We start from the raw sequence: 15,060 nt of genomic DNA on the forward strand, positions 1-15,060 counted from the left end.
AAAATACAAATTATCCAGGAAATTCTGATTGCGGACCACATGTGATGCTTGGGTCCAAGCGCAGATTGCCTTATGAAGACTCAATATAATAAAAACCGAACTTTAATGACTGTGTGACACCTCATAACCATTCTTTAGCGCATAGTACATGTTTACAATTATGATATGTATGAGAAGGAAACAATTCCTTTCTCTTTCTAACACACTGCAGTTTGACACTTCGGTCAGTGTCAAACTATTGTGGAACTCAGTGGAACCTGCATGGAACATGCGTTTGACACTGAACGACGTGTCAGTATTACCGGGGTTGCTGTCGTGGAAAGCGACGCAGGGAAACAAAAAAAGGAGCGGAATATCAGATATGGGTTGCTGTGATGGTCAAATTTTTTTTAACGAATTTAGTATGAAAATGTAGTGCACCTATATGGGTCCTACAGAAAATTATACAAAAGTCTTGAATTCGGGTATCTGAGGACGCGTAGTTATTCCAGTATTAAGAATACAAACACGGGTGCGAAGTTTTTCTACCCTTCATAAGTTCTCCGCGAAAAACAGTTTGAAACCGAGGTCGACTGCAATAACCCGTCCAAAAATGTGGAAAGAGAATTGAAAAGACGCGTTTTGTCCTGTTATCAATAGTTCAAAGGCGAAAAAGTATTCCAACTAATGGAAGCGAGACAAAAACGCGTCTATTAATACTTCCCCAACGGTTTTGGTCATGTTGTAGCAATCGGCCCCGGTAATAAAGTATCACAATTCGTTAATTAAGATTGTCCAAAACATGTGGATTTTAAAGAGAGATGTATTTAAGTGCTCGTTTGAAAGTAAATAAAGATATTTCTTTGTAATTTTACAATAAAAATTTTACGCAGTTTTCGTTAGCAGCTACTACACTTTTCTTGGACCTAAGAAGTACAACAGTGCCAAATAGCATCCACAAAGGAAAAACGAACAATAACAAGGATTTTATCATCTATCATTAAAGAGAGAGGGCTGTAGACTCATGACTGGTATTCTGACTGGACACTGCCTTCTGGGGTCACATGCCTTTAAATTAGGCTTGGTCAATAATAGCAGATGTAGAAAGTGCGGGTTGGAGGAGGAAACGATCGAGCACATTATGCGCTCGTGCCCTGCACTTGCCAGGCTAAGACTCCAGCTATTAAGAGTGATACAGCTGTCAGATCTAGAAGCAGCAAGTGGCTTAAGTCCTAGGAAGCTTCTAGTATTTGCCAAGAGGACGGAGTTATTTTATACCATAGGTCCTGGTTTTTAATAGGGTTTTTCAGTTTGGTCGTTAAAACAAACTTCTGGTAACACTACGGACTTAATCAGTCTATGTGAGGTCCTCATGGATCGCCAGTTCAACCTAACCTTACCTAAGCATTTTATCAGGTGAGCGTGGCTGTGTATGTGCGTGTTGCTACATATCCTACTTGTAGACCTTTACAATGCTTTAGCGTAACCAAAATGTATATGTGATATGAAAAACTATCAAAATATTCAAAAAATTAAAAGGCGAAATACAAACAAAATGAGCGTGAATTCCGAATATTCGTGATATTCGATGTAAAAATATTCAGGTGTACGTCAAAAAACCGACTAAAATACAATTCACAGACATATCCTCAAATTCATATAAAATAATTAACACTTTCATTCAAATCTTCAATTTTCCATAAGTTATTCTTTAAATACTGTACTTATTTTTACCTATTGATACATTAATAACTCTCCTCTTGAACAGATGGCAACCTTGTTTAAAAGTTGATCACGTCATTAGTCATTTTTAGTGAATTAGTATTAATAAGCCTTGGCATTTACTAAATATTCGCTTTTTATACGCAATCATTGCTTTATATGTAAACTACTGAGAATTCAAAGCTCCCATACCCAAGCCAATGCTTTGCCACATCTATTCCAAAGCTTCTACGTATAAGTATCTACCTACATACATTCATATACTTGATATAACCGACAGCGTCATTATCTGCGGAAGTGTCAATGAGTTTCCCATGCACTTGCACAGCATTTTGCGCTAGGTAGGTATGTCCATTTGTACATATATACATAAGTTAACGAATGTCTTGCATTAACCGACGGATGACTAATGACCTGTGATAATTTCTATTTAATAATTGCAGCCGGCATAAATATTTGCCAAGGAAGTGTAAGGAAACATGACGCTGTTGTGATAATTGCATTTAAATAAAGAAATAATTATTGGGGAATATTTTTCTGTTTTGTACATCCTTCAGTCGGGTTGTGAGCAAGATCTTGTAGAATCCGCCATGTAAAAACCAAAGCAAATCAAGCCTCTAGGAAAGTACCGCAGATGTGTTAAGCGAAATGCGATTGATGGCCAGATCATAAGTAAAATAATTTAAAAAAAATGTTTAAGTTAAACGGTTTATTGAAAACAATACTTACATGAAATAATAATAATACGAAAAGCTAGAAAATAATTAGGTAGGTCCTAAGTACTAATCACCACACTCCTCATCAGTCTAGGGCGCTGATCAGACAATTAAATAAAAGCGTTGGGCGCGTGAAATTTCTAAAAATGTGAGGCGTATCATAACCCGATTAAGGTTCAGTTGGTCTTATGTATGACTATCAATAGAAATTTGACGCGTCCAACGCTTTTATTTAATTGTCTGATCAACGCCCTAGACTGATGAGGAGTGTGATGATTATTACCTAGGACGGTTCTGAACTAGATTCCAAGTTTCAAGCTTGTAGCTTATCGGGAAGTTGCTTAAATTTCAATTACAAAATTCGTTCACAACGGCCGTGCATGCAGCCGTGCGGCCAGCCTCTCAAGTCAAGCTAAATAAAACCGTTTAAAAAACGGACCTCGCGACATCCACTAGAGCAGCCAATTAGTAGCAACTAATCACCAACGAAGGAGGTGTGCAACGTGAATAACTGCTACATAATGATAAACTAGAAATTAAAATAAATAAATTAAATAACTAAACCAGGTTAGGTCAGTTTTATTAATAAAATTCAAGGATTTTTTATTTAAACTTATTTGTACAAGTAAGAATGTGTACATCAATCAAAACAACAATTTCAAGTTAAATGTAACAAAAGAATTACAAAATTGAAAGGAATATATGCATACTTATGAATTGTTATGTTGAACTGGCCGGTCAATAAAGACCTCACGTAGCCTGAATGTGTCCATAGTGTTAGCAGAAATTGTTTGACGACCAAACGGAAGAACCCCAATCAGGTACGAGGACTTATGTTATAGGATAACACCGTCCTCTTGGCAAATACTAGAAGTTTTCGAGGACCCAGCATAATTTCTGTCGCGAGATCTCGCAACTCTGCCGCTCTTAACAACTGGAGCCTTGACCCTGCGAGCACAGGACACGAACACAGAACATGCTCAACCGTTTCTTCCTGCAGCTCGTACTACACTTGCTGTTACTGACGAGACTTAACTTATAAGCATGTGACGCCAAAAGGCAAAGTCTAAATAGTATGCTCATCGTGAGACTTAAGGCTTCTTTCTTCAGAGATATGTTCCACTTTGTGAGTCATTTATCGTAGGCTTTGTCCATGATCTTAGAAAATTCAAATAAGTAAACAGCAGACCCGGGGCCATGTGTAGAAGTCCACGAAAGTGGGGAAAGCTTCTGACCGCCATTCACCTGGGAATGGCCAGAGCGATTCTTTTGCATGCGGTTCAAGCAGCTCACTACTGCCGGTCGCTTGCGGCCAAGTATCCTCTGGGTAGCCGCTAAACACCCGTTTAGCGGTGAGCTAATGTGAGAAGGCGACAACCTGGCTAGGCCACTCTGACATAATCGGTTTAAGGGCTAGCCGGGGGAGATTTCATCGGCAGCGTCTGTACACCTCTAGGTGCGGCTGCAAGCGGGCGTCTGTCTTGGAGCAAGCGGCTCGCTATATAAACGTGCCAAGTAATATTTTCACCCCCGCTGAGCGGGTTGTGCGCTGGGCTTGGGACCCGCCACGTAAAACCATACTCCAATGAAATATAACAACAAGCCTCGGATAAATACACTCTCTATTGATGACGACCATGGCAAACGTTTGAAGGACAATGAATTGAGGGCATGCACCTGGAACGTCCGCTCCCTGAATGGGATTGGTGCAGATGCCCGGCTGGTTGATGTCCTCGTCAAAGCAAAATCTGACATCACCGCCATCCAAGAAATGCGTTGGACGAAGCAAGGAAGAAAGAAGATCAAAAATTGTGACATATATTGGAGTGGCCATGCGAATAAGCGCAGTTTCGGCGTCGGATTCGTGGTGGGAGAGAGACTTTGTCGCCAAGTGCTGGCGTTCACGCCTGTGGACGAGCGTCTCGCCGCTATTCGAATAAAAGCAAAATTTTTTAATATATCATTCATCTGCGCCCATGCGCCGACAGAGGAGAAAGACGATGAGGTGAAAGACACTTTTTATGAACAATTAGAACGCACATACGAGCGCTGCCCCCGTCATGATATAAAAGTCGTGCTTGGCGACTTTAACGCCAGGGTGGGCAAAGAAGGTGTTTTTGGCCATACAGTCGGAAAGTTCAGCCTACACAATGAAACTTCTCCTAACGGACTGAGGCTGATTGACTTTGCCGGTGCTCGAAACATGGTCATATCAAGCACGAGGTTCATGCATAAAAAGATACATCAAGCTATATGGCTGTCTCCTGATCGAAATACTCGCAATCAGATCGATCACGTTGTGATAGACGGACGGCATGCCTCCAGTGTTTTAGATGTGCGAACGATCCGAGGACCTAACATCGATTCGGACCATTATCTCGTTGCAGCCAAAATACGCGCCCGCCTCAACGCGGCTAAAAACAAGGAACAAAAAACACAAGGAAAGCTAGACGTCGAAAAGCTTCAATCACAACAGACTGCCAATGATTTCGCAACTCGACTCTCACACCTGCTCTCTGAGGGCACAACTCATCCTGAAGGAATACAGGAGCAGTGGGAGCATATCTCCAAAGCACTTCATACTACCGCCGAGGAAAAAACTGGTTACCGGCGGCCACGAAAAAACAACTGGTATGATGAAGAATGCCGCGTTGCAACCGAAAGAAAAGACGCTGCCTACAGGGCTACGTTAAAAGCGAGCGCGACAAGAGGAGTGTGTGAACGCTATCGTGAGTTGAAAAGGGAAGCGAGACGCCTTTTCAGGAAGAAAAAAGCAGAAGCAGAAAGGCGTGAGTCCGAGGAGCTTGAGCTGCTAGCCACCAGGAATAACGCCCGAAAATTCTACCAAAAAATACGGCGACAGACGGAAGGTTTTAAGACCGGGGCAAACTCCTGTAGGAATGAAAACGGCGACCTTGTAACTGATGTCCAGAGAGTGCTTAGATTATGGAGGGAACACTTCTCTGCTCTCCTAAATGGAGGCAGCAATTCACCGCGCAGAGATGAAGAACCCGATCCCGCAATCGATGATGATGGAATATATGTCCCCCCGCCCGATTATGACGAAGTTAGAATAGCAATAACCAGATTGAAAAACAACAAGGCCGTGGGCGCTGATGGATTGCCTGCGGAGCTATTAAAGTACGGCGGCGAGGAGTTGGTAAGATGCCTGCAGCAGCTTCTTAGCAAAATATGGGCGGAAAAATGCATGCCCGACGGTTGGAATCTAAGTGTTCTTTGCCCAGTCCACAAGAAGGGGGATACTGCAAAATGCACCAACTATCGTGGAATCAGCCTTCTTAATATCGCATATAAGGTCCTTTCAAGTGTATTGTGCGAAAGATTGAAGCCCACCGTGAACCGGCTGATTGGACCTTATCAGTGCGGCTTCAGACCTGGTAAATCTACCATCGACCAGATTTTCACAATGCGCCAAATCTTGGAAAAACCCGTGAAAAGAGAATCGACACACATCACCTCTTCGTCGACTTTAAAGCCGCCTTCGACAGCACGAAAAGGAGCTGCCTATATGCCGCTATGTCTGAATTTGGTTTCCCCGCAAAACTTATACGGCTGTGCAAAATGACGTTGAGCAACACCATCAGCTCAGTCAGAATTGGGAAGGACCTCTCCGAGCCGTTCGAAACTAAACGAGGTTTCAGACAGGGTGACCCCCTATCGTGCGATTTCTTTAATTTGATGCTGGAGAAAATTATACTAGCTGCAGAACTTAACCGCACTGAAACAATATACTATAAAAGCGTGCAATTACTGGCATGTGCTGATGACATTGATATCATCGGCCTAAACACCCGCGCTGTTAGTTCTGCTTACTCCAAGCTGGAAAAAGAAGCGGTAAAGATGGGTTTGATGGTGAATGAGGACAAAACGAAGTACCTGCTGTCATCGAGCAAAGAGTCAGCGCATACGCGCCTTGGCAACCACGCTACTGTTGGCAGCCATAATTTCGAAATAGTAAAAGACTTCGTTTATTTGGGAACCAGCATCAATACTAGCAACAACATCAGCACTGAAATCCAGCGAAGAATCAATCTTGCCAATAAATGCTACTTTGGACTAGGTAGGCAATTGAAAAGTAAAGTCCTCTCTCGGTGAACGAAAATCATACTCTACAAGTCACTTATCGTACCCGTCCTGCTATATGGGGCAGAAGCATGGACCATGACAACAGCAGATGAAGCGGCTTTGGGAGTGTTCGAGAGAAAAGTTCTTCGAAAGATTTATGGACCTCTACGCGTTGGCGATGGCGAGTACCGAAGAAGATTTAATGATGAGCTGTACGAGCTATACGCAGACATCAACATAGTCCAGCGAATTAAAACGCAGCGGCTGCGCTGGCTAGGCCATGTTATGCGAATGAAAGATGATGCTCCGGCCAAGAAAGTGTTTCTATCGGAACCCTCCTATGGAAGCAGAGGTAGAGGGCGGCCCCCACTCCGTTGGAAGGACCAGGTGGAAAACGATTTAAACTCCCTTGGTGTGGCCAATTGGCGCCGGTTGGCGGAGCGAAGGAGCGACTGGCGCGCCTTGTTGGACGGCCATAACCGTTTAGACGGTTAAGCGCCAATTAAGTAAGTAAGTAAGTAGGTAAGTAAGTAAACAGCAGACCCGACCCCTTCCATTAATTTGGAACCATCCGTATACACGTGTATAGTATGTTCTGCCATATCTGCGCCTTGTAACCAACCCTCCGACTGAATTGTGTTTCCAATATCTGTTTCGATGGTATGGGACCATATACTCCGTTTTCCCGATATAAGATGGTGCTATACTAGGGCCATAGCTGCCCCGAGGCCTTATGCCTTGTTGCAGTTGCTAACGCGATGTTTTTGACAATTAGGTCTGCAGAAACATATGCATACTGCATACTAGGGTGGGTCGATTTGTATGGACGAAAGTTAAACGATATCGCGCCATCGATTTTTCGATAGGATTTGGGCTCAGGAAAAGGTTCCACTACGCATACCCAAAAGAATAATTTTCGAGCCTGCGAAATTTCATTTTTTGACTTTTTTTCGACTCCGATTTTTAAGGTTTTTTTCATGACCTACTAAAAAAAATTTCATATGTATACTCTGTCCTATGTATACTGTTATCGACAACGTTTTGAGCGGACATTTTTGGGTCGGACAGAGTATACATGAACATTTTAAAATCAAATGAAAATTTTTTAGCAGGTCATGAAAAAACCTTAAAATGCAAACTCGAAGAAAAGTCAAAAAAATGATATTTCGCAGGCTCGAAAATTATTTTTTTGGGTATGCGTAGTGCAACTTTTTCCTGAGCCCAAATCCTACCGAAAAATCGACGGCGCGATATCGGTTATAAATCGACCCTGTCTAATGCATAGTGCAACAGGAATAATTTCAGACGATCAAAATTTTAAGAACCAATCATAGAATTATATAATTTAAGGTGAGTTATGAGTTGAGAAAACATATCTAACATCTTAGGTAAAAATATTTTTGTGAACAAATTTAGTGTTTATAGAGCATAACGCTCCAGGAGGCATCGTAATATACTTCGGAATCAGACGGCTTAGTGCCGTATTTAAGGTATAGAACCTAGAGTATTGTGTGATAGACTAAATCCCCATATATGTAGATATTAACAAAGGATTGCTGGCGTACTTTTCTAAAATTAGTATTACCTATGCAATTGGCACCATTTAGTAGTGATTCATAAAACATAAAAATACGGTTACTTCACTTATAATAAACTAGCAATTACCCGATGCGTTCCTCTGCCTATCCCTCTGCTTCTTCATAGCACCCTCCTCTCTATCTTCTTCTCCCTAAGCGCCTCTCTCACTATCAACCCCTTTATCTTTCCCTACCTCTCCTTCTGCCTTTCCTTGTCTCTCTTCCATCTTTCCTTATCTTTTCTTTCTATATAAATACGACTTCTTACAAAAGGTTGGTTTCTGGTCTGCCTCCCCGAAGACATGTATCTCAAATACTAACCGAGTCAAAGAGGTAGACTGGTACCAAGTTTTAAGCCAATCGTACCATGACTAAGCTTTTTTCAAAATAGGTCCGCTGAAAAGGAAATTAAATTTGCTTACGGTCAAAACAAGTTGAAAGTAAAAAAATGTATAGATTTTTCGAAAACAGCAAACTTTTAAACTAGGCAACGACATATAGATTTAAGGAAAGACAGAGTAATCGATAAGCCATTATGACGAAGTGGGCCTATGAAATTTTATAGAAATCAAAAGCACCCATTTATTTCAATTACTTTGTATATTTCCTTTGACCCAAGTACGGCCATTTATACCTACATATAAAGATAATCAGATCCCAACGGTTTTTTAGTCTCTTGTTTGTCTACTTTCAATCGTTAAGCGTCGTCGGCCCTTTCAATCAAAATATTTCACACCTAATTCGAGAATATCACGCGAAAAAGATCAAAAGCTTGCGTGCATGGAATATTTGAACGAGAAACAAGTGATTAAAAACATACAACTAGTTTGTGGGAACCACAGTTCACATAGTCACAAATACCCTACATGTGTATATATGAATATGCTAAGTACTGTTTATTAATAAGTGTAAGCTGCCGAAAATCGAAAAAGACAAACAGTTTAATAAAAAATGTTAAACCCTATAATTAAGTGTAACATGTTCAATAAAGGTTTCAGAAATTTTCAAACGAAGATGTATGGAAATGCTGAATGAATATTTTATAATTTATTGTGCCGCACAGTGGAATGTTTTGACGGAACTACTCACAAAGATTCGAGAAGGTATAAAGCTAAAGCAATAAATAAAAAACCATTTAAAAGTTCATATTTTAGCTAATATAACTACTAGTGAAATAAGAAAATAAATTATTGGAAACATTAACTTGAAGAAATTAAGCAACTTAGGAAATAAGGAACCTCATAACAATGCAGTTTTATTAGGCCAAATTTTCCATCGTACTTTGAAATTATTTTCCAAATTGAATAACTTGATTAAAATATAGAGAACAATTTTTTCGCAGTCCTAACAGCGAACTTTTTTATACCTTACATGAACATGAAATGGTATATTAACTTTGGTCCGATGTTTGTAAGGTTCAGAAATATAGAAGATAGACTCACCATTAAGTATACCGAATTGATCAGGGCGACGAACTGAGTTGATATAGCCATGTCCGTAAGTCCGTCCGTCTGTCTGTATGTTTGAACGCAAACTAGTACCTCAAATTTTGAGATATCTCAATAAAATTTGGCACAAGGATGTATTTTTGTATTATATTAGACACTTGTCGGATCCGGTAGGATCGGAGCACTATAACATATATCTCCCATACAACCGATCCTTCAGATAAGACGATTTTGGTCATCCCTGCCGTAATTTAGAAAGTATAAACGTGAAACACGGTGATATATATTCTAATATATCATAGAAAATATTCTGAACAAATCACTTTGATCAGAGCTATATATAGCTATATCCCATACAACCGATCGTTCAGATAGAAAGATTTTTGGCCATTTCTCCCTTAATTTAGAAAGTATAAACGTGAAACTCGGTGATATATTTTAATATATCATAGAAGATTTTCTGAAAAAATCACTTTGATCGGAGCTATATATAGTATATGTCCCATACAACCGATCATTCAGATAGAAAGATTTTTGGGAATTTCGCCCTTAATTTAGAAAGTATAAACGTTAAACTTGGTGATATTTATTTTAATATATCATAGAAGATTTCATCAAAAAATCAATTCGGTCGGAGCTATATATAATATATATACCATACAACCGATCGTTCATATAGACATTTTTTTTAGCCATTTCTCCCTTAATTTCCAATCTAAAACGTTAAACTTGGTGATATTTATTCTAATATATCATAAAAGATTTCCTGTAAAAATCATTTCGATCGCAGCTATATATAATATATATCCCATACAACCGATCGTTCAGATAAGGGGTTTTTTTGCCATTTTTTATTTTATATTTATCTTAAAAATCGTTTAGATATGTACATCTGTTCATTATATATTTCTTATTTTATACATCCGATTATTTGGAGTTTACGAACGGGATAAGATTATTTTTCAGCCCCATTCATGAAAAGTATGAAGTCTTCGGTACAGCCGAAGACAGTCCCGTCCTTACTTGTTCTTAATTAAAAATATTGTAATCTTAAGAAATTCTTGATTATTCTGCAGCTTCTGTTATCGTTCGAATCGCTAAACTATCGAATAAGTAATTCAAATATTAAATATAACGAAATGTTCTCTATTTGTAACACTACTATGGTAGTAGTACAATTTAACTACTCGCTGACTTCACTCACAACGTTTTAAAATCAAATAATTGAATAGGTCTTCGCTCGCAGTGATTTATTCACTTGGCTGCCTCGTTCGCCTGTTTCTTCCAGGCTCTGGACTTTTCTCGTTTCTGTATTTCTTGTTGTATGAGGTTTAGGTCACGGTTGTTTTCTATTCATCTGCTTACATTGCTGTTGTTGTTGTACAGCATTTATTACTAGTGGCATAGTGACAAGTCGAAACTGCTAATATTCGCGACAATATGTTGAGCTAAATGCTTATCGCAAATAACCTCAAGAAAATAAGCGAAATTTCGAGACCCTGCATTATTGCAACCCGTTCATATTTGGGTCCCTTTTTTTCGAGGTTAATCTATCCTACAATAACAAAATTTACTGAGTCTATTCTTAGTACATCATAGGACAATTTTTGTGAGGATAATCCAAGTTTTTATTTAGTTGAAGCTACGCATATTTGTCGTAGGTACTATGGTTCATTTTTTTACAAGTTCCTTTAAAATACCCCACTGTGCAAGATTGAACATGACAACGGTAGATGTAACTAAGTAGAAGCCGCAGTAATCGCGCATTGATGGTTTAGGCGATTTTAATTGCTCTTAGCATTAAAAGAAAACCAAGAAAACTCGTACACACAGACGTCAATCAAACCCGCAAAAAATGTTGTGAGCTATAATAAGAAATAAAGAAACAAAACAAAACTGAGATGTATGTATAAAAATAACACCAGCATACTAAATGAAGAGAGCGGTCTGCACAATATGAGATTTCGATGGGTGGCATAAGCTCAATTGGCGTTATGATCACTTGAAATAGCTGTAAGATCAATTAATGGCCACTTCAAATGGTTAATTGAATTTATGATTTTTTTTAATTTGACTTAATGGCCATTGAGGATATTTTGTTTGGAGCTCGAAAACAAGACCATAACTATTTACAGCAATTTTGGATCATCACAACAACAAAAAACTTCCGCAGGATATACAAAAAAAGAAGCGCCACAGCCGATTTGGAATAAAATATCATGCGATTTTTTATTTCAAATTTTCTCTTAATTTTAGTTTAATAAGTTCTTCATGGCGGCCACCGTGGTGTGATGGTAGCGTGCCCCGCCTATCACACCGTATGCCCTGGGTTCAACTCCCGGGCAAAACAACATCAAAATTTTAGAAATAAGGTTTTTCAATTAGAAGAAAATTTTTCTAAGCGGGGTCGCCCCTCGGCAGTGACTGGCAAGCGCTCTGAGTGTATATCTGCCTTGCAGATGCCGTTCGGAGTCGGCATAAAACATGTAGGTCCCGGCCCCGGCCAATTTGTAGGGAAAATTAAGAGGAGCACGACGCAAATTGGAAGAGAAGCTCGGCCTTAGATCTCTTCGGAGGTTATCGCGTCTTACATTTATTTTTTATTTAAGTTCTTCATATCTCAGTGAGGACTACATTGGGCCAGTTTTTATCCGGCTTTTCACTATAATGATGGAAACAATATATGGAAAGGGAGCGCCGTGTCCGAATATTTGAAATAAGTAAAATATTTCTCCTTTCTTTCGAATGAATAAAAATATAGAGAAAACAATAAAGCATAACTATAATTAAACTATTATTTACATTGAAATAAGTGAAGACGAGAAACAACATAAATGATAAAAAAAAGAGTTGACTTATGATGATCATATCCTGCTAATTTCAATATCGTTGACATTGTTATCATTTAAATTTTGACGTTGTGCCCATTTAATATGGAATGTTGTGACAGTTTTGAACTGGTCATAAGGTGAATTGACGTTATGGCCGTTGACCTTATGGCATCCCGCGGAGATACCAGCAGTACATCACAATAAAAAAAATTATAAAGGAGCTTTTTATGTGAATATTTCATCAGTATATCAAAAGAAAATGTGATAAAGCAAATAAGCCTAGCTGCGTACTTTTTTGTTGGGTAAAAGGAAGGTGGTAAGTAAAACAGATTAATAACTACCGGTAGCGTTTTGGGGCGACCACCATGCCTGCAACCAGCTCAGCAATCAAACTGTGCTGCGACGACTAAGCATCTCCACAAAGAATATTTATTTTTTTTTATTATTATTGTAATTATATTAATATGAGCTATTAACATATGTTTAAATATTACAAACATATTTATCTAGACCAATTCGGCTTTTGTCAAATATGCATATAAAAATTAAAAATTTCAGAGGTAAAGGAAAGGTAAAAAAGAAAGAAAAAAAGCTATTAAATTAAGTATCTACTAATAAAATATCAATTGAATTATTTTAAAGACTTTTGCGGCACAAATCTGTTCCCACATAAAAACACACACTAAAGTACTTAAATGAGTTCAGCGGAGCTCTTTATTAAGTCTATTAAAAACTGAAGCAAATATAGGGCAGCCAATATTGGTGCTAGTGGCAACTTATCTCCATCGTAGCTTTTGGCTACTAGCTACTGTCTAACGATAGTTGATCACTCCATTGATCAGCGAACGACGATCGCTACACAACAAAGTCATCGCGTATCGCACGCGTTTGTTTCGGGTATCATTAGCGGTTAAATTGATGACTTGATTATTTAAATAAACGCTTAGAGCAGCGAACGAGTAAAGCGACTGAAATAAAAGTGGCAAAAGATAGCTGCAGTTGGAAATACTAAAGACAACAAATAAATCGATCGCCGATCAACGCCTGATAGTCAATATGCATATAAGAGTAGCCAAGAAAGAAATTTTAGTAGATATACATATGTATGTACATATGAATGTGTGGTAAGTGTTCTCTTTTCTCAAGACTGTGCGTACAAGTGGATGATTGCGCAGGCGCAAATTCCGTCTTAAATGTAGACAGTAATTGCCCTTGGTCGTTGCTTCAAATACATACATACAAGTTTCCGGCATACGCACAGAAATATATGTATATGTATACATTTTTTTTTAATACAAGTACCATAAGCAAACGTTTTGAAGTGTACCGCAATAAACGCTTGTAGGCCTAAATCAATGATCATTTTCTTTTATAACTCTTGCCACCATCGATCAGCTGATATGCATAAAACGTAGCTGATGGAAACCACCGCGCTTGATATTTGTTTCGCTGGCTTGATTTTTTACTACTTACCTATATATGTGACCCGGTCTATGAAAAGGTGGCTTATGACTCAAAAAAATGTTTCCATCTTTTTTCTGGTTTCGATAGTTTTTGAGACGCTCTTTCACGTGGTGAAAACTAGAAAGTCCTCACTTGCTTAGAAGTGTACTAAAAATGTAGAGAAAGAAGAGCACAAATGAAAGCCTTTGGTTCCTTCGATGTCACTTTGGTGGCTGATGAAGCATCCTCAGATTTTTTCGATGGCAATGGAGCCAAAATATCGGTCAGAAACTGGATTGTGCTTTGCCTTTTAGGCATGACTGTTCATAATGCAAAAGAAAAACTACTAAGAAACTGAAGAAATGCATTGTTTATCTTTAACAGCTGTTTCTCGCAATTTCTTTTTTGAGTCATAAGCCACCTTTTCTAGACCGGGTCACATATATCTATTAACCGATATGCTTGGCACATAAGACCGGAACCTAGTTATAATGGTTCAGAAAATTCGAAACTCTAGAGCGAGTACGGTAAGGAATTAGTATGGGGGAGTGTACTGGTTAAATGGTTTAGAGATGGATGAAAGCTGGACGGGAAGGTTGGAGGAGGAGTCTTTTGTTAGAAACTCGATATAAGCCACAAGGTTAAGTTATCTGAGCAAGCGGAGATTTCCACACTTATGGATGTAGTGGCTTGGTTGCTGTACAGTTTTACTACGATTAAAGAATTCAATGTCTACTTCGATAGCCAAGCGACTATTTCACCTGTGGTTCGGTCCAATACGAGTCCATGCGGTACGTCGCAATATATTGGAAAACTCCTCTTGCTGCAGCTGCTATGACACGGTAGAATCATCATGAGCTCTTCCCAGAACTAGGCGTCAGTATTTCGGCCTCGGCTCACTAGGATCTCGGAAGGGTACTGTCGAGATCATTCTTATTCGAAATTACAACGTTGCCACGCAACGGTCCTTTACATAGCTATAGTTTACATTTACCATTATCTTGTGTGGTATCATCACGGACCTTCCTGTGTTCAATTGGCTACCAATCATCCAAACCTTACATTAGGTTTAGCAAGTATGATAGACTCAAAGGGAGTCAACTGTCAGTTGTGATTCTCACATATTAGCATATTGTTAGCCAGTACTGACATTTGGAACCCAATGTCGGACTAGAAACCGATATAAACAGCTGTCGCGACGGGAATTATGTATGTTAATGAAATTATAGCTATCATCCGGTGGCAAAATCCAGAGCCA

Source organism: Eurosta solidaginis, chromosome 1, assembly GCF_040869045.1.
Source record: "Eurosta solidaginis isolate ZX-2024a chromosome 1, ASM4086904v1, whole genome shotgun sequence".
Lineage (NCBI taxonomy): Eukaryota > Metazoa > Arthropoda > Insecta > Diptera > Tephritidae > Eurosta > Eurosta solidaginis.